Here is a 21,451-nt window from a genome sequence, read left to right as displayed (position 1 = left end):
ATTATATCCCTTGGCAAAACACACTAATACATTAATGTTTAGAATGGTTTTATACCCTCTTACATGGCATAAAAGTTAGTTGAATGCTTGTGAAATCACTTGTAGCATACCTTGCTTGATTAACATTATGATTGTAATTCTTTGCTACTAAGATTTCGGTGAAATCTCATTCCTCTCTATATCTAAATAACACCAATAGGGATTGCAAATGGTCTTGGCTAAGGCAAGGAGGTGGTTACATCATGATGAATATGTTGATGATATTATAATGAACTTTATACCTAAATGTTGTAATATTTATGAAATGATGTATGGTTGACTATTGAGGCTTGTAACCTATGTGGATACACCTATTATATACTGTGAATTATGGTTCAATTATGTTTGATTAGTTAAATTTCAATTATGGCAAGTTAATCATTTGAAGGGTAAAAGTTGATCTAAATAGAATCAAAGTTTAACCACATGAGATTTTAAGCAAATGAAAAATTTTGGCTATGAAATTTGGCAAATCAATAGATCTTAGCTTTAGCTTTAAAATGAGTAGTAATTCATAAAATTTAGAGATTTTTTACACAAATTTATGCCTTTCCAAAGTTAGGTATAAATTTTTAAAAAAATAAAAAGTGACCAAATGAACAGTAAACTTTAATGATGGAATTGAGTACACATGAGTTGAGATCATACTCTGTGTCACATTCCGAGGAATTTTACCTGGACATAGAAAGTTAAAAATCAGGATGAGGGCCAATATAAAAACTAGACGGGAAAACGAAACAACTTTTGATGTGAAACCCCGATGAGGTTCGAGTTAGTATTTTTGTAATTATTAATCTAGGAAGGGCAAAACAGGAAATTTTGAGAACAATTCTAGAAAATTCCTAGAAAATGGTAAAAATATAAGTTAGAGGTTTTGGAGTCTTGGTTGAAGCTTAAAAGGTGGAATTATTACGAAAATAAATTGTTATGAAATTTTCCGTAAACAGAGATTTTTTAGGAAAATATTAAAAAATCAGAGGAAAATAATTATTTTAATTAGTTAGAGGCCTCAATAATTTTAGGAAAAATATGAAAAAAATTATATAAATATTTTTTGAATTTATAAAATTAGTTTTAGGCTTTGAAAACTCTGAAATTAATTTTAGAAAATTTATTTTCCCGTAGTGACACCAATAAAGGCCTAATCGGGAAAAATTTAAAATAAATAGTTAGAGGTGGAGAAAAATTCTGAAAATTTCTAGACACATCCTTATATGAAAAAGGGATAGTTCATGAAAATAAATGAATTTTTGGAGGCCTAGAAAAATTATGAAATGTTACTAGTGAATAGTAACCGATAAAGTTTTAGAATGGTTTTGGATTGTGATTTGGCTTGTGGGCCATCTTTTGGGGCCATTTTAAACCATCTATGGGACCCACATTGAGCCTAATTCAGGCCCAAATTCATGCAGCTTTTGGACCCTACCATTTAATTAAAATAAAATCCAATTTTCATGAGATAATCATAGAATATTCTACTGAAAAGCCACATGGATAGATCTTAAAACTTCTTGCACTTGATGGCTGCCAAATAACCCCTTAGATGGTAGCTTGGTCGTCTAAATAGAGGGGGAATGACAGAAAATTTTTGTCTATAAACACCCCTCGTAAAATACAAGAAAATGGTAGGAAATTAGAAAATATAAGGGGAGGTGCTGCCACTTTAGAAAGCTGATCCATAAACCAAAATTCTTGGGGAGCTTGGATAAGGAATCATCTAGCCTTTTATCAAGGAAACATCAATGTATGTCTAAGCCTTCCTATACCTAACATTTAAGCTAGTTTTGGCATGAAAATTCAAGGAAAAATGCTGCACAAATTTGGTTAGTATGCTTGGCTATTAGGGAAGGATAGAAACCTTAAATATGATGTGGAATAAGCTTGTTTAAGTGATGTATAGAGTGGTTTTTAAAAGAAAATCAACCTAGGGTCCTATGTACTTCAATTCAGCCAAGGGTAGAACATGGTAAAGGAGTTTTTTTTGAATTGATTTGATGATTCCAATGGTTTAAAATGTGTTTTTGCATAGGGATATACTAAAGGGAAGTATTTAAAATCATTAGAATCAAGAATGAAATTTTTAAAAAATCATATACCCCTATTGGGCCAATGTGATTTGATGAGGAAGGAGTTTGAATTTTATGAATCTAATTGGATATTTGAATTCCTCATGAGAAATTATATAGGATTGAGCTAAGAGATCATTGATTCTAAACGAGGAACAATGTTGTTAAAAATCAAAGAAAAAGGAGAAAGTGTGTAGGTTGAGGTTAAAGTGTGTGTTTAAGTTGTTTAGTTGTTGATGTAGTTTGTATTCATGCTTGAATAGTGGTAAATCACTAAATTTGGAATTTTAACTAGGAGATATACCATTCCAAAGTTGGGTAAAATTACTGGAAAATTAAAAATTTACCAAATGAATAGTACAAGTTGTCGAATTTTCTAACTCTGTTCTAGATGGATATGAGTCCAGTGAGTATTTTTTTCTTATAGAGGGCATAACAAACTTCAAATAGAAATTGGAACCACTCAATTTCAATTTTTCTACATTTAATTATAAATTTTTAAAGTCAACTTAAAATGGTGTGAATAGTTTGTGGACCGTACGAAAATGGAAAATTTTGAACTTGAAATTTTTCATCCTATGGGAAATGGATTGTAATGGTTCCAATTGATATATAATAATGTAATAAAGGAGGTGTTACACTTTGAAAGTATTTTTCCTTTAAGATATCATTGAAAGGACTTAGAACCATGTCATTTCAATTTTTTTTATAATTATGAATGATTTTTCAAAATTTGATCAAAATTAGGATTCTAATGAATAGTAACCCAAGAAAAGAAATTTAAAAATTCAAATTTTTTCAGCATAATAACTTACTAAATGGTTCCAATTATTCCCACTTGACATAAAATTGGGTAGTAAAGTGAGGTGTTACATTTTTAGTATTAGAGCTAAGATTCTGGCATGTTATTATGTGCTCTAATTGTGTAATTTTGTTGTTTGTGGATGAATTTATTATAGTATAAGTAAGTTACAGGTAAAGAGAATATGGCTTGCTGTGGAAGGGATGACTCAGTGGAAATAGTGAGTCAAATAATGGCTGGAGAACTATATCTAGACTGGTGGTTTATGCCAAAGAGGATCTTGTTCCCCTTCTGAACTATTATTGAGGATTAGAGTGTATGTTTGGTTTACCAAGGCATAACCAATCAGAGGTGGCTTCAAACACGATCCAGGATGATGATATGTGGAGTATGCTGATTCCTAGATTATGTAAAGATGAAGTAAGACCTAGTACATATCCTGTGCCCTAAACTAATTCCCAATGACATAGTTCCTAGTAGGACAAAGATTCTACCTTTAAAGAAAATACCATTAGAGGTCTAAAAAGAATTTTAGATACCAGGAGAGCTGATCGAACAGTTTAGGTTCTGGGGATAACACATTAAGAGAAATGTGAACTAGTATGCTATAATCTACTTGAAATTTTTGTGTCAGATCAGGATGCTACATTAGGAGTCACTAGGAAGGACTAAACCCTGGATAAGAAAGTGTGGGGATCAGCACTATTTACTGCACTCCCACAGGAAGCTTAGGATAAACCCCTATAGACCTTCTTCAAATAATATTGAATAGATTGGATGAGCAATAACGAACCATACAGGAGAGAGATGTTGCAATAGCAATAATAGTAGCAGAAGTTATAGCTCAATTATAGCAACCTAAACTGTGATTAGATTTGAAAGTTTAGCATTGCTTCATTCTATGGTGCATGAAATGGAGCAGCCACTTAGTTTTAATATGCTACTGGGGGTTATGGGTTCAAAGCTAACATATAACTTCACCATCAACAAAACTGACCTTAACTTTTAGGAGCTGGATGCATTCTTTACACAGCTGGCCATTTTGTAAGTTATAGTATCATTTTCTTAGTTTATGTTATACTTATGCATGTCCTAACTTATTTCTTATTTGAACAACAAGCACTTTAGTCTCATCTGCATGGAAAAAAGAAATTAGGGCACATGTGGCTTCAAGTGTCCTAAAAAAGTATAGAGGACATCAAATAGTCTGGAAGTGAGATTGGTATACATGATGACCATAATGACTTAGATTAAGAAGGTAATATGTTTTTCATCTTACATTGAAAGGTAAGGATACTATTGTATTTGGGACGCACATAAATTATATATATAGAATTATACTTAACATGATTTGTATTTTGTAGTTATCATTGGGCTTTTCTTGTTTTTCCACCAACGCCGTCTAATAGTTCAATTCCCTTCGTGGAGTGCTATAAGATGAAACCAAGAATGTCATTGAGACATGAGTTTATGTTTATAAATTTATTAGCTATAAAGTTTATAAAAATGTGCTATAATATCTTTTTTTCCCTAATTATTAATGGGGGTTTTCAAGGATTCAATGTAGTAACCAAGAAGAAAAAGCCACCACCAATATGAATTTTCCAGAAGTAAGTTCTTTTGAGCTAAGTTTCAAAGAAAATTCAAGATAAAGCCCTTCTAATATACACAATTTCAGATTGGGTTCTAGAATTGTGGAAATGATAGATTGGGTCATTGACCCGATCTATCATTTGCAAAATGAAGGGGAATGAACAAATTTGACCTTTTTTCAATTTTAAACAAAAAGAAGGCAGCAACAGGTGAGTGAGGATAGAGGGAAACCGAACAAGCAGCAGGAAGCAACGAGAGAGGAAAACAGTGTGGAGGAAGCCATTTTTGTCCGTGAAGAAGGCAGATTTTGGGAAGGGAGAAGAGAGTTGGTAGTCACATGTGGTAGAAGAAGCGAATCCAGTAGTAGAAGAAGAAGGAAAATTAGGGCATTGGCACTCATTTCTTTCCTTCATTCAGTTGCTGTGAAAGAATTTATTCAGGTTCTATCTCTTCCTTTCTTTCTCAGTTTGATTAACATTTTTTCATTTCATTTGTAGTTGATCTCTTTTTCCGCATATACTGTTATCTCGAGCATTTGTTGATTCTGTAGCAAAATATTTTGTTCCTGAAAAAATCTGAGAAAATCACACTACGTTCTTTTAGCGGCAAGGTGGCGGGGTTGTTACAGAGGAAGTAATTTGAATATACAGCTTGCAGAACTGAACTTGTGGGGATTCCCAACTTCTTCTGGCTGTTGTTGATGAACTCACTCTTAAAGTGTTTTTATCATTACGATTGAGTTCTGATTTGCATTCTCTTCTGGGTATCATTTTTTCTGTTAAAGGCTGAACTGTTCCTTTGATATGAATATATATAATTGTTCTATTGTGTCATTTTGCTTGGGCATTACTATTTTGGAAGCAGACAGACCCGTAGAATAGAGTTTCTAAGGTCATTCTTCCTAAGTTAATCATGGTTGCTGGGTGAGGGTAGGGGGAAATAATGTATCCTTGATTATTAGAGTCCACTATTTCTATGCACCTTCTAAAAACAACTTTTCAGTTCAACCAAAAAGATTCCTAATTGGGTCTGCTTCTTATTAAGTCATGGTAGATCATGTATTTGAATTGTTGAGGATTTACTTTTATATTCTGGAGTTAACTTCATTGAAATTAAACTGGTTTCCTGTAAGTCTACAACTGGACACGTTTGGTTTTCCTCTTGTTATAGAAATATTTGAATGGTTAGGTGATGATGGTTGTTGCAGGATAAGGAATATGTCAGCTGATGATCAAGGTCCATTTAAACCTGTAAGGAGTGGGTTGCTTTTGTTTAGAACAAAGTTCATAAAGAAGTATAAGAAGAAATTCAAGAATGTGACCCAATATACTAAAGTAGTGATGAAGGCATGGAAAGAACTGCCTGAATCAGAGTGACAGAGATATAAAGATGAGGCAAAGAAAACAAGGCCACCGAAGGCAACAACGAGCAACTACCAGCTTCCTTTTCATTGCCGTAGTCCACTATGACAGTTCATTTCCTTGGCAACATATGTTAAGGACAATAAGGATCTGAAGGACGAGGTTCAAGTAATGGGGTTGTCAAGGTTGCTAGATTTGAGACTTCGTAGACTCCCTTAAGATATTTGTGCTGCTATGATGTGTTCATATGATCCACCAACACAGCAATTTCTCATTAAGGGGATCTCTAAAAAACTGGAAGCAGTGGACGTGCAAATGCTCCTAGGCATACCCCATGCTAGGGGAAGAAAGGTGACATCTGAAGTTAGTGAGCACGACCTTGCATTTATAAGCCTTAGGCTTAATTATTACCAAAAGTCTTATACGGATATTTTGAAGGTGATAACATCTGGATAGAAGAAAAGTGATGAACTTAAAATGTTGTTTATGCTCCACACACTTGGAACTCTGTTATGCCCCACTTCTGGTGGAAGAATAAGTGAGCGACTGATAAAGGTGGTGGCTGCAACAAAGGATTCATTTATGGAATATGATTGGCCTACGTTCGTGATGCAAGATCTGTCGAAGGAGATGAAAGATTATTTGAGGGTTGTGAGGAAGCAGGATGGCAGCTACAATGTTGGTGGATGCATATACCTGTTACTGCTATGCATTTCTTTTATTGGTTGTTGTTTTGCTACTGTAACAGTTTTAATGTCATTTAATTGGTGATACAGCTATACTTGCCTGAGTATTTTCCTATAACTAAAAGTGCAAAGCATGACCACACTGAGGACATATCATTCTGGATGGATAAGAGGATCAACGAAATGAGTAATAAAGAAAGAAAGAGTCGCATTGGACTTCCCTATTCAAAAGGGCGTGCTGGAGTGCCTGATAATAAGGGAGGAAGCAAATTTGTACCTTATCTAGACCCGGTAAAGGCAACATTGTTAAATAATGATTTTGTTTATATTATTTAGTAATAGTCATGTTTACAAACTTCCATAACCTTCTCAAATATTTTTCAAATGACAATACATACTAAATATTTTTTTGGTTTCCTATAGGAGTTGAAGGATTTGCGTGAAAGGTTGGTGGGGACGATTAGAGAAAACAACAACAAACTTGTGGCTATTGTTGACAATGAGCTGATAAAGGTACACCTGAGAAGGGAGTACAGGCCTAAATCTCGCAATATAAGCCATGTATAGCCCCATGAAGAAGAACAACTTGAAGGTGAAGCTGATGGAGAAGATGATGGCGAGAAGGACAAGGATGGTGATGGAGAAGATGATGGCGAGAAGGACAAGGATGGTGATAGACAAGATGATGGTGAGAAGGACAAGGATGTGGATGGAGAAAATAAAGATTCTGAACATGATATTGAGGAGAAAGAAGGTAAAGAGGAAGATATTGAACAACTATCATTGCAATCATCTCCTATCACCATGATTCACCCAGATGGTGAAGGAGGAGCATCAGATCAAGAGGAACTACTGGACAAGGCAGAACAAGTAAGGAGATCGAAAAGGCTGATAAAGCCTGCCCCAAAACTACAATCTCCCGGTTGTGCCTAAGGAGGTGAAAAGAACAAACCAGAAGATGGATGGTAAGGAAAAATTTTTCATCATTGTCTCCAAAATGTGTAGTTCAACTGATAGTAACAAGTAAGCCTATAATTGCTATTAAATAAATGTGAAATAATTTTTCTGGCCTGTCTAAGCAAAATGAGTACTTGATCTGTAAGAGGTTGGTTGAGTTGTATGACTTCCATGTAACTCATGATGATCTAAGGTCACTGGGTGGAATGCATAGAGTTAGTAACCATGTAATGAAATCTCTACCTGATTAGCTATTGTTTATAACAGATGTTGTGCAAGCTAAAACTTACTAATTTTCTCATGTGTGAAGCAGGTCATGTCAATGGTGTGTCGCATGCTGATGGGAGAAATAAAAGAGGGGGTGGACAAGTTAGATGACACATATTTAATGCCTATTTTATGGTAAGGTTGCTGTAATATTACTTTATTTCAGCAATAGTTTATGTCAATATGCTTATAGTGTCAGATTTTATAGTCCAAACTTTGTAGTCCAGGGTGGAGTGTTGCAATGAGCAAGAAGGAACTATAGGAGCAAGATATTGGTTACAACATTGGGGATTGTGACTTGATTTTAGGGCTAGCACTTGTAGACCAACACTGGTTCTGCTTTGTGCTAGAGCCTAAGGTCATGAACTTCTACGTGCTGGATTCACTGAACCTATATGTTAGCGGGCAGCCAGAGAAAAAGAACAAGCAGAAGGGAACAATTGCTGATGATATGGAAAAGTTCCACAGCATTTGTGTATGTACCAATTATTGTTTATAATTAATCTGGGAAATTTTTATTTCATTGATTGCTATTGTTTTATCCAGCGGGATCGGTTTCACAATATTATAGAATTAGTTTAGCCAAAGTTGATTGGGAAGAAGCCAAAGGCTGATATCATTTATCCTGATGTTGTAAAACAAAACAACATGTGAGTGTGATTAACTTTTTTCTTCTTTAAATCCATTGGTTGGCTGGATGTTGTTGAGGAAAATTGTTAACACTTTATGACATACTTGTGCAGCAAAGACTATGGAGTCTATGTTATGCTATGGTTAAAATCATGGCATCCACAGGCGGTGCTTAATTATACTCCTGTACGTTTTATGTAATTAATGATTGTTCGTTGTGATTGATTATTGCCCTGTGTGACAAGAAATTCAATGTCTGTGCAGGATCAAATGGCTCAATTTAGATGTGATCTAATGTGGTGGATGGTTAATCATCCTAACAATACATGTCATGATGCTGCCTTAACGCTAGTAGAGGAACAAAAGGATATTAGAAAAAGCAAATGATAGCGATCAACTCAGTAGGAGTGTCAATAATTAGTATTTACATATGTATAGGACAAGTTGGAAAGATTTCATGAATAGTAACCATGTAATTTCATAAGGGATGATGTTGTACCGATAATGTGCATGTTCAAATTCTGGGTGATTATCAAGTTACGACTTGTTATTAAGTTGAGTACCTGTATCCATTTAAAGGATCACTATAACATTTTAAGCGATACCTATATTTGTTTAGGCAAATAACTAGTCACTGATTCGTAGTTAGTGGTGGCCAATGAATAATCATATTCATTCATTACTTCGATTTAAGGAATCACTATAAGGGTTTAGGTGTTACCTAGATCTATATAGAGAATAACTACTTACTATATCAACGTAGGAAGGAATGTCCCATGAGAGTTTCATTGTGAATTAGTACAAGTAATGAGGTTATTAACTACAACTAATCAACATTCACTAGAATAGTGTAAGCATTACCTAGATCGGTGTAGAGAATAACTACTTACTATATCAACATAGGGAGGAATGCCCCATGAGAAGTTTCATTGTGAATCAGTACAAGTAATGAGGTTATTAACTACAGCTAATCAACAATTCACTAGAACAGTGTAAGCATTACCTAGATCAATGTAGAGAATAACTACTTACTATATCAACGTAGAGAGGAATGCCCCATGAGAAGTTTCATTGTGAATCAGTACAAGTAATAAGGTTATTAACTACAGCTAGTCAATAGTTCACTAGAACAGTGTAAGCATTACCTAGATCGGTGTAGAGAATAACTACTTACTATATCAACATAGGGAGGAATGCCCCATGAGAAGTTTCATTATGAATTAGTACAAGTGATAAGGTTATTAACTACACCTAATCAACAGTTCACTAGAATAGTGTAAGCATTACCTACATCCGTATAGAGAATAACTACTCACTATATCTAAGTAAGCAGGAATGCCCCATGAGAAGTTTCATTGTGAATCAGTACAAGTGATGAGGTTATTAACTACAACTAATCACCAGGTCACTAGAACTGTGTAAGCATTGCCTAGATTCATTTAGAGAATCACTATCCACTTATTGTTAGGCAGGCATAAGAAGTTGCCTTGTCATTCACTACAACTATTGTCGTAATCACTAAAAAGGTTTTGGTGTTACCCAGATTTGTGTATAGAATAACTATTTGTGACAGTAATAGAAATGCAGCGAATATATTCAGTACAACTGTTGAAGGAATCAAAATAAGCATTTAAGCATTACCCATACATGTCTGTCATACACCAATAACTAGTCACAGTAGCATAATTGCATATAAGAAAAATAACATGATAGCAAATGCATCACAACTATAACAATAGAATAGAGAATAACAACATCACTTTAGTCATTAACCAATAATCACCAAATACATCACAATAACTGATTTACATATGCTTAACGATAAGTGGACATTAAGATGATGCTTCCACGTAATGTTTCATTGTCAATGACATCACCCACCCAACTGTCTATAGTATTTACAATGATATAACAATAACAGTTTAGGCATTAACCAACAAAAAACACGCCCAACAACATAAAACCAACATGGCCATTAACCAAAAACCAACATGGCCAATACACTAAACTATTTACATATCTTCAATCAAAAATGCATATCATCCAATATCTATTATCAATTACCATATAGTGCTAACAAAAAATGATGCATCACATGGTGTACATCCCAAATCAACTTGGATTTGGGTTTTTGCAAATCCTTCTTGTGTGTCCAACTTGATGACATTGAGTACAGCGGTATATCTTTTTGTCTTGGTATTGTGACTCGTGCCTTGTAATCTTAGGCCTTCCAGGAGCCTAACTTGTTGTAACACCTTAAGTTTATACCAAATAACTTGCCTTGCAGAAGCATTTGGAATCACTTTTGAAAACTACAAGTTATGAAAAATCACATTTGAAATCTTATATGATCCTTAAGTATGAGAAAAGGCTTTAAAATTTGAAAATTTTTCATTTTCCCAGTTTAGGTCATGACTTAGTGCTTTTGGGTCGTGACTTGAAGTCACAGAGGCCATTTTTGTCTCCAGGTCGTGACCTCAACTTCTCAGGTTGCAACCTCAAGTCACAGAATGCTTCTACGCACTATTCACATTTCACTGAAATCTTTGCCAACTTTAAAAATTCATAACTAATTGTAGAAAAATCAAAATTGAGTGATTCCATATGAAAAGCTCTTTGGATACCCTTTTGAGGAAAAATAGTTTCTAGATTGATTGCCTTGAAACTTGAGCTCAATTTTCTTTGAAAAAATTACTGTTTATTTGGTCATTTTCGGATTTTTACTTTATTTTTGCCTAACTTTAGAAAGGTATAACTTTTTGCTCGGTTATTGGAATCAAGAAAACTACCTCTCATTTTAAAGAGAAAAACCAGATCTCTTTCCTTGCTAAATTTCATAACCTAACTCACTCATTTACTCAAATAGTCATTGGTCAAATTTTAATCCCTTTCAGTTGACTTTTTACCCCCTTAGAAGGGTAACTTAACTTAATCGACCATTTACCACATTAACATACTTTTATTAGCTATATTAGCTATTTCTAACCATGCTTGTATACTTCTAACCTTAGTCATACTATTGGAAACTTAAAGCATGCTTAATATTACATTTTTTCCAAAATAAAAAGGTTCAAAGCCATATAAAGTCACTATGGCTTACTACCTCTTCAAGTAAGAGCCAACTCCTTTCCTTTGCCCTTAGTTGTTGAAGGCCCTAGGGTTTGTTTAAATATTGGGGTAAGATTCTTGGAGAATCTTAATAGCAATTGCATACATTATCAAGGTCACACAATATATTGTAAATCAAGCTACATGCATGCATACTCTAACTTTATGTTCATGCTATGGCAAGGACATATCATTGTAAACATTCATGGCACTCAACATAGCATAAGCCAAGGCATAATTTGCATGGAGGTAACATCATATAACATAACATTCTCATCCACCTCATAGCATAACAAGTTAGCAAAACACATAGCCATAATCATACAAAGTAAGGTAACACTCTAATATAATGAATTGCAAAGCTATCTTGAATGCTTTCCTTCCTCTTGGACTTTTTCCTCTTGACTAGATCTTTGTTCCTTTGCTGTGTATAGCCTATTAGGCAACCAATGACACAACATTAAGTATGATTACAACTTTATAACTTAACATAACCCCTGAAACCCCTTTTTCTTGATTTTTAGGGTTTATTTTTCTAGCTTTGATTCTTGAACTTTCTTGGGCTTTTCCTACATAATTTTTCATATAGAATCTATTTATCATATTAGTTTTATGAAAATACAATCCCTTCCTATTGAACTTGACTTGGCCAAACCATATATATAATTACAGGGAAAAGGATTTTCAACCAAACTAACATGTAATTACTTAATCCTTAACCTTTAACCATGCTTAATCTTAACCATACATAACCTAAACCCTTCCTATCCATTTTGAGGAAATTTGGGCAGCACTTCTCCTTAGAAAAATGACTTTCCATCATCATTAAAATAGCCTAAAACTAACATATCATCATTACAACTTGAAATAGAAGAGTTGTAGAAGCTTATCTTGCTTCCAAATGACTTTCTCTCACTAGAACTCTTCTCTTTCTCTCCCTACATGAAAATTTACAAGAGGTTTCCTACTTGAAAGGCTTCACACAAAATGAACATGTGGGGGGTATTTATAGGCTTCAAATTTCACTAATTCCACATATGCCCTTCTTGCATAAGACTTAATCTTAGCCCTCCAATTTTTACCTCTTTCTACATATACAAATCTTAGGCTATGTGGGTTAATATGTTGACACTTGGATGATGAGTCACTAGGGCTTATGTCATCTCTTCTTATCCATTAAGATTAATTAGGCTTTAATCAAAGTTAACTCTCTTAATTCCTTGATTAACTTGGCTAATTACCCTTCTAGAAACTTTTGATTTTTCAAAGATAGATGGTTAAATCCTAACCATCCAATGAACTATGTTTGCCACGTTTCACGATCCTACGGAAGATGGCTTAACCTTAATTATCTTACTTATCCCTAATTAAATTTTAATCTAACTTGATTTATTATTTTCTTTTTCTTTTTCTTTTCTTTTTCCCTTTCTTGGCCAATTTGGGTGTGACATGTGTCCTTGGCAATCTGTAGGAAATTTTATCACTCCTGTTGTCCTGACAGTCTACTGAATCTTAATATAGTACTGGTTTATTTTATCTGATAGTCAAAAAATTCGAGTATCTCAAAATTCTTATATCAGCTCACCATTAATTATATCACAGTAAAGAGAACTTTCTGATTAATTTCATAATTTTCTCCCTCTATAACTCCTTAAATTGCCATTTCTGTAAAAACGGACAATCTACCGATATTAATTTAGCTCTAAATTCAATTAAAGCTAACCTCCTCATCATTTAGGGTTAGAATTGATTTTATAAATTTCCATAATTCCTAAATGAATTTCTTTTAAATTTTCATAATTTTTTGAGATCTCTAGATATTTTTAATAATTAATGTTGGCTAATTTTTCTTAATTTAGCCAGAATATTAATAATTAAAATAATTTTTAATAAATTATTTTCAACCTGTATTTACTTTCTAGACCTCAAATACTATTCTACAACATTAATTCTATTTTTCATGATTTACTGGAAATTTTTAGGATTTCCGGACATTAATTACGATAATGCCCTTTATAGACCAGTCATTTTAAAAATGACAATTTGGTCCCTTTTCAGTTCTCACTTCAATTGTTGTGCTGTTCATCTATCATCTATCTCACCTGACCTTGGTCAGCCCTAAATCTTTCATTAATCATGCTAAAGATATCAGGGTATGATATATTTTCCTATTTCTAAGTTAGAAATTTTGGGATGTTACACTTATGATTGGGGGTTGCAGCAAAATTTGATTAGATATATTCTCCATCCTATAGTTATTTACATTTGGCATGTCAATTGTGACCATCAGAATCATGCACCTGCCATAAATCTTCTACTGGCATGAAAATTTGTAACATCCCTCAATATAATCATAAATATCACCATGGACAGTTTTCACCGCTACACAAGCATGCCTACATGGAATCCCTGTCATTTGCCACTCTACACAACTACAATGGTGCAAGCTGAGACTCACTCAGTGGTGTCCACGTGAGGTTTGGACATTGACATTTCCCATACCATAATCTGTTGTAATGAACTGCTTACTAACCTCCATATTTTCCTTTAGTTTCGTCTCTATCTTTGGCCCTATGCAACTCTTCCACTTGTCAATGCCACACTTGATGCTCGCATCTTTTTCGCAACTTTCTCACGATGTTCATGAATCATTTGGGCTACATTATGCTTTCTCTCCTTGACCATCCAAGCATTGAATGATTCATAAATATTGGTGGTTATATTGTCCTATCGTTTATATGAGAACTTGCTCATAGCCTACTTATCTACATCCCCATGATTGTTAAGCCAGTCAAATAACTCTGGAGAGAACTCCCTCATTTCTGCTATTGCCTTGTCAAATTCATTGTCAACCCTAGCCCATGCAATTTTATTAAGAAGCATTAGTGCATCCTCTTTTGAGCGTGTTCTACTCCTTTTACCTCTGCTCAATTTGAGCCACTCTGCACTAAAGTTCTCCTTAATGTGCCTATAACAATATGCATGCTTGTCAGAATCGAACACTAATTGCACAACTCCTATTATGGCATTATGATAGTCTGACACAATAGTGAATGGCTTTAAGCCAACTATCTTTTTAATCATAGACATAAACCAAGTCTAGTCATCAATTGTCTCTCCCTTTACAATAGCTATTGCAAAAGGCAACAGCTCATTATTTACATCGTATGCCGAAGCTATGAGGAGTGTTCCCTTACATGGTCTAGATAAATGAGTTCCATCAACATATAGAACGGGTCTAGCACCAACAAAGAAACCTTCTATAAAAGACTCGTATGTGATGAACACGCGCTCAAATCGTAATTAGGATCAGCTATCCATTCAGCTACTATTTTGTCATCAGTTTCCTTCAGCCTTTGGTATATCCATGGTATTAACATATATGATTGTTCAGGTCTACCGTGTATGTCTTATTTTGCCTTCTCCTTCGCCCTATATGCCTGTTTATATGTAACATGTCACATCCAGTAATATGACATTTAGAATAGAGATATTCCTAAATATTTAAAGGCCAAAAAGGATAAGGAGAAATAGAAGAATTTTGGTAGAAAATAATTATTATAGTTTTCCAAGCCAATTATGAAAAGTTTGACTAATTAAGGAAAATTGGTCAAGAATAATTATGGAAAAATATTTCCAAGTCTCAAAAAATTAAGAAAAAATAAGGAAAATGTTCCTTGAGAATTATATGGGATTATAAAATTGGTTTTATGACCAAATTGACCTTAGAGAAGTTACAAAGGAATTTAAGGGCGATTTAAGCTAGTTTAAGGTCCTTTATTTGGAAAATTCCAAATAAATATTTTTAAGGAGGATAAAATCCCGAGAAAATTCCTATGATATCCCAAAAAATTATAAGAGATTATGGAATTAAAAGAAGACCCTCAAGTATCCAAGATTTTTCCTAATTCCTTTGAAAAATGGAAAAATCAGTAAAGAGAAGGAAATTAGTTTTCCTTTTTATTTAATTATTGGGAAATTAAATTTGAGACAGAGAGGGTAATTTGGGAAGATAAAAATGAGGAGAATAATTTATAGATCATATAAAAAATAATTACAGAGGCCAGAGCACTGTAATTATAGAAAAGAAGTTAAACCCGAAGTCAAAATGCACCGATAAAGCAAGACTAGAGTCTTGCAATTCAAATGGTTCACATTTAGCCATGTGTCAATCCCCTAATAGAGAGAATTTAAAGCTTTCTAAGTGTCAAGCCTCAAGTGGAGGAGAGTTTGACTTTTGAAAATTAATTACAATTGAAATTAAGTGATTAAGAGGGAAATTTCAAGAAGGAGTAGGCTTTTGACACTTGGCTTCTCATTAATGCTAGTAGGTGAGATATTTTGTGCACATTAAATGAGTAATCCTCCCCCTAAATCAGATGCTAGTTTCATCCAAGAGCAAACCAAGAGGGAAAAGAGAGAGTTCAAGGAGAAATCAAGAGAAAAGGCACCAACTTTGATCATCCAACCAAGATCCAAGGTTAGTTTTTGGTTCTAAGTTGTTCCTTGCCTTGTTTGCTTGAGTTATATGGTTGAAATTTCTGGTTTTCTTCCTTCTTTGGTGCTAGCCAAAATGTATAATAAGTAAGGGAGGAAGTTTTATAGTTCAATCTTGCTAGAACACTTCAAAGCATGTTAGATCCTAGTGGTTACAAGAGTTTGTAGGTTGATTTTGAAGTGTTTTTTTTGTTATGTTGCATGAGAACCTTTTCATCCAAAGCAAGATCTTAATTCTAGGATGTGTTTTTCAAAGTTTTGAGGCTTCCATTGTGTTCAAAATGAAAAATGGTGTAGGGTAAACCTAAAGAACAAGTGTTGGAAGCCATAGAATCAAAGTTGCAATTTTTAGATTTTGAACCCTAATGGTTCGGCCAAGCTGAAACTAAAAGAAGGGATTTTATTTTGTTAAATCTAAGTAGATATTTGGAATCTAAATGAAAAATCATATAGGAATGAGTCAAGAGGAAATTTTTAGAGTTTAAGGAAACAAACTAAAAAATAAAAGAACAAAGGTGGATGCTTTAAGGGACAAAGGATGTCCTTGATTTATGTTGTTGATTTTTATGAGGAATGGTTGATGATTCTTGCTGCCCTTTTTATGGATTTCCATGTTAGGGTTTGGCATTTATGGAAGCAAGAAAGAAGAACATTAAAATCAAAGAGCATTGGATTAAGGTAGTAAGATTTAATTGACCTTAATGTTGAGTGTTGCATTGATTGCTATGCAATTTCATGTGCTATTATGTGGTTGAACTAAATGATGATTATGATGATGATTGTGTAGCTATACTTCTTGATTAATGTGCCTTGGCTATTGCATGTTAGAGTGCTACATGTATGAGGTAAAGTAGTTTCCTATTAATAGCAAAAGGTTGGAATGCTTGTGATTGATGCATATTAATGTTTTGGTTGATTGATCTTGCTACTGGGATTTCATTGAAATCTCATCACCCATATGTAACCTAATATTTTAGGGACTGAATCATCAAAAGGGAGGCTATAAATCCAAGGATAAATATGGTGATGAACCATGAGGAAATATTTGTATTTGGTTATGTATAAGTATGTATGGTTGGTGCTGTAATCCCTAAGCAGGACGTAAGTTTAGAGCCACGTTTTATTAAGTTACCGAACGAATTTCTGTACAAAATTTAGTATGCTTAAATTTGACGTCATGAGCTTCAAATCAATAGGCAGCATGTTAAAAATGGCCAACTACATGATTGATAATGATTTTTTAAAGCCAAGGTTCAGAATCTGGAAAAAGGATTTTTTCCAAATGGACAGAGGTGAATTTCACAAAAACCTGACACTTTTTCAAATGGAATTAGTTCATAAGATTATTTTTTCTTGAAAACGAATTCAAAGATATTTTCATAGAATTTTGAACCACTCCATTTTGATTTTTCTAGATTAAGTTATGAATTTTTGAAGTTGGGCTAGAAAACTGGATTATTACCCGATAAACAATAAAAATTCGAAAATCAGCGTTTTTCATGGATTTTTGAGCCCAAGACCATCCAATGTAGTCTAAAATGGTTTTAATCAAACCCTAAGTGGATCCGATAGTAAGGTATGACATTTTTGGTATCAGAGTGGAGGTTCTGGCATAGGATAGAACGCTCTGCTTAGTTAATATGTCAGTTAAAAGGAAAATTGACATATTGTTGCAGAAGAATACTACTGTCTAATTATTAAATGGTTCGACTGGCTTGTTGTGGCTGCAATAGTGACTTAGAGGGTTCAATTAACCAGATCAGACCAGGAGAACCTTTCCCTCAATGGTTCAATAAGGATGAGGACTATAGCCTTGTAGCATATTTCTACTATGATACTTTATGGGAGAGTAACCCTCCACCTGACATAGCCACAGTTGCTTCCAATGATCCTCAGAGGATTGAGGTCATTAAAATATCTGATGATGATGGAGCTAGACCTAGTGAAGTCAAACTACTTCCAATTATGAAATAATTTCACACCATAGAGGACCTAGCCAGGGATTTTAGGGAGAGGGGCTGGTACATTAAGCCTGACGAGAATCAGAATGCCCATGTGTACCTGAGATATCTGGAGGATATTCGGAGGCTCTACCATTATGTAACTAGGGAAGATGCTACCCTAGAGATGATGGATTGGATCTCAGCATTGCTTAGAGTACTCCCTCAGACCCGGCTTTGGAAAAATGGTGTGAGAGGCATTTGTAATCACATGAATAGTGCTAGCTTCAACGATCTCATTGATGCCCTCGAGATCTTTGTAAGGAATACATTTCCTTGAGTTAGATGCTGAAGAATGGATCCCGATGACGACGGATATGCTCCGGTTCATATGCTGATAGTAGAATGAGTTATGTTGTTTCGAGTAGACATTGGGATCTAATGTTGAGTTAATGGACCCAGAGCCTGAGAGTTTCACTATTCCCCCATTTTGGGTAGTCAGTTGAACTTTTGTAGCACTAACGTAGGACTTGTATTGTTACAACTAACTGTAGTAGGTTAGTCTGGCATGTTTGATGGCTATGTACGTTTGTAAGATGGCTATATATGTTAAACTATACTGTTGTGACTGATGATTGATGCTTGCATGATGTATTATGAATGCATATGTTGTTAAATGAAATCCAAGCATGTTGTTTATTTTTTGTTCCTCAGATATGCTATCCGTTTAGTTAGCGTATTGGTTAGAACCTGATGAAACGCTTTGCCGAAGAGACCCTCAGGACACGATGTAAAGGTCCCTGCTGATCTACTACAATTAATTTTGGATCACTTAGAATCGCAATAAAAGGCTATTGGAGGGATGAGGACAGCACAAGCTAGCCAGGAACAAGAAAAAGACATCGTAATAGTAGCAGCGGTAATAGCGGCAATGGCTAACCTCGACAGGAGGCAACCAGAGGAAGAAACCTCAACAGTGCAAGCAACAAAACACTGGCCTAGATCGGCAATGCCAGCAGTAGACCCTGATAGCATCCAGTAGTGGATGATATGCTTTTGCAAGCACAGTCCGCCATCCTTTGATGGAGTAATTGACATCCAAGCAGCAGAAGAGTGGATCATCTGCATGGAAAAGATTTTCAAAGTTCTAGACTGTCCGAGTAAGCAAAAAGCCCAATGGCAATTTACAAGTTAGAGAAAGATATCGACCACTAGTGGAAGAATACCAAGATTCTTCTGGATGCTCGGAACACGAGAGCGACATAGGAAGTGTTCCTAGAGCAATTCCATGAGAAATATTTTTTTGAGGTCAGTCAGGGATGAAAAGGAAGCAGAATTCCTAACCCTAAAGCAGAAGAATAACAAGTCATTGATGAGTACTTAGCCAAGTTTAGACGTCTTTCTCACTACTTCAGTTACTTCCGTTACCGAGATGATGAGAGGTAGATGACTAAAAAGACGGTCTGAGGACTAAAGTAGTCATTGGGGAGATTAGGGTGGCACCTCTTCTGATGCGAACGAGAAGAGGAAGAGGCCATAGGACAACTGAAAGAGTAAGAAGGGAGGTAAGCCCTCAAATAGCAAGGAATGCCAACCTGCGGCAAGAGTCAGAGTGATAGACCATGTATGGCTAGACAGAATGTATGCTACAATTATAGTAAGCCTGGACACTTCTCAAGAGAGTATCTGTAGAATACAGAGAAGGCAAGGTCACGCATCGAGGACAAGTATTTGCCATCACAGGGAAAGAAGCCCGAAAGTCTCCGGAAATGATCTAAAGAACGATCATTCTTAACAACTCCCCAATGATTGCAATGTTTAATTAGGGTGCTAGTCATTCTTTCATTTTATATGCCTGAGCTAAAAGACTTGGCATGATTATAAATACATTGCCTTATGATATGCCTGTGTCCACACCAACACAAAAGAGGACAATTGCATCTGAGGGGTGCTTAAACTATATAGTTGGTTATGAGCACTGTTAAGCTGCCTTAGACCTGATATGTATGCCTTTTATGAAGTTGATAGGGTAATTAGATTGAATTGGTTATCGTCACAGAATGGCTAGGACAAGACCATGATCCTACCCCTAAGAGAAAGAGTTAAATCTGGAAGTTAAGTTAAACTTCGTAACGGAAGCCCAGACAGGCAATAGTATGATGAATGAAGCTACATAAGACTAGCAGAGGTTAAGAGAAAAGTGTGTTTCGTCATGATAAGCCAAGGGAATTAATGGTGATGGACGAATACTAAGTGATTACCAAAGGAGGTGGTAACTTCTATCGCTGCAAACAAGGGTTCTGGTCATGACGGATGAACACAATAACTCTCAGATGTTGAGGTGATATCTCAACAAGGTATAACGACTTGTAGAGGTTACAGAGAGTAAGATAAGTAAAGATCAAAAAGAGAGAGGTGGCCACTAGTTAGGAGTTATCAGATTCACCCTCAAGAGGAAGAGTAATAATGAGGAGTTGAACAAGACAGTTAGGGGTTGACTCTTTACACCATTATGAAGGTGTAAGTGGCCACCTAAGCTAGACAAACTCTCACCGCCTCGTTAGGGCTAGGGCACCATGATAGAGTAGCTATCTCAAGTCCTGGAATAGATGAATAGGAACTTTGAGATAGTGACGTCAAGATGGAGAGCCCTAGTGAAATGTCTTAAGGATTAAGAAGAAGAGGACGAGACAGATAGCTATACAGGGAACTAGCTTAGAGGTTGGCATGTTCCCCTTAATGTTAAGAGATACTCAGTTGCTTAGGGTTTAGGTTGAAAGCCACCCTTTTCAAGAGATAAGTTCTTGGCCAGAATCTTCCTAGAGAAAATGGGAATTGGTCCTCCAAGTTAGAATTGATGTTGCTTAAGATGGAGCAAAATGCCCTATCTGAGCAGGAAAGGGAAGCAGCTGAGGCAAGGCAAGCAGAGTTGACCTTACCTAATGGAAGTATGACTAGCCAAGAACGAAGCTAGGCTTAGATGTACCTGAGCTTAGCAGAGTACTAGAGCAAGCAGAAAGAAAAAGAACCTCAAAAGCCCTCTCCCTATGACTTCCAGAAGTAGCTGCGAACAGAAAAAGAGGCTCCCTCTTGTAGGGATAAGATGTCCGGTTGGCTCGCTACGAACATAGCAACCAGTAAGAGCTTACACTCCTTGTATTAAAATGCCAGACATTATGCATGTTAGAGTATGCTCGTACTGAAAGGTAAAGTAGAGGAAAAAGAAGTTGCATAAGTCCTCTCTTGTACCATTCTAAAGTAGTAAGAGACGGTAAGAGCAGCTGGAGAAATAAGAGAACTCCTAAGATAGATTGGCTTAGGCACCTAAAGAGACAAATAGGTGGCCTAGGAATTGACATGAAGTCTAAGAGAATGGTATTGGTTCTTGGAACAATTTTGGGGAATTATCAGTTAGGTGACCAACTGAGAGGAGGTGACTATACTTAGTCCTATGGTCAAAAGTCTCCAAGAGATCTTAAGAGTATGGTACCACTTTAGGAAGATA

This window comes from Neltuma alba, unplaced genomic scaffold (genome assembly GCF_004799145.2).
Source record: "Neltuma alba isolate B1F8T4 unplaced genomic scaffold, ASM479914v2 tig00010211_pilon, whole genome shotgun sequence".
Taxonomy (NCBI): Eukaryota; Viridiplantae; Streptophyta; class Magnoliopsida; order Fabales; family Fabaceae; genus Neltuma; species Neltuma alba.
This window is presented reverse-complemented; position numbering follows the sequence as displayed.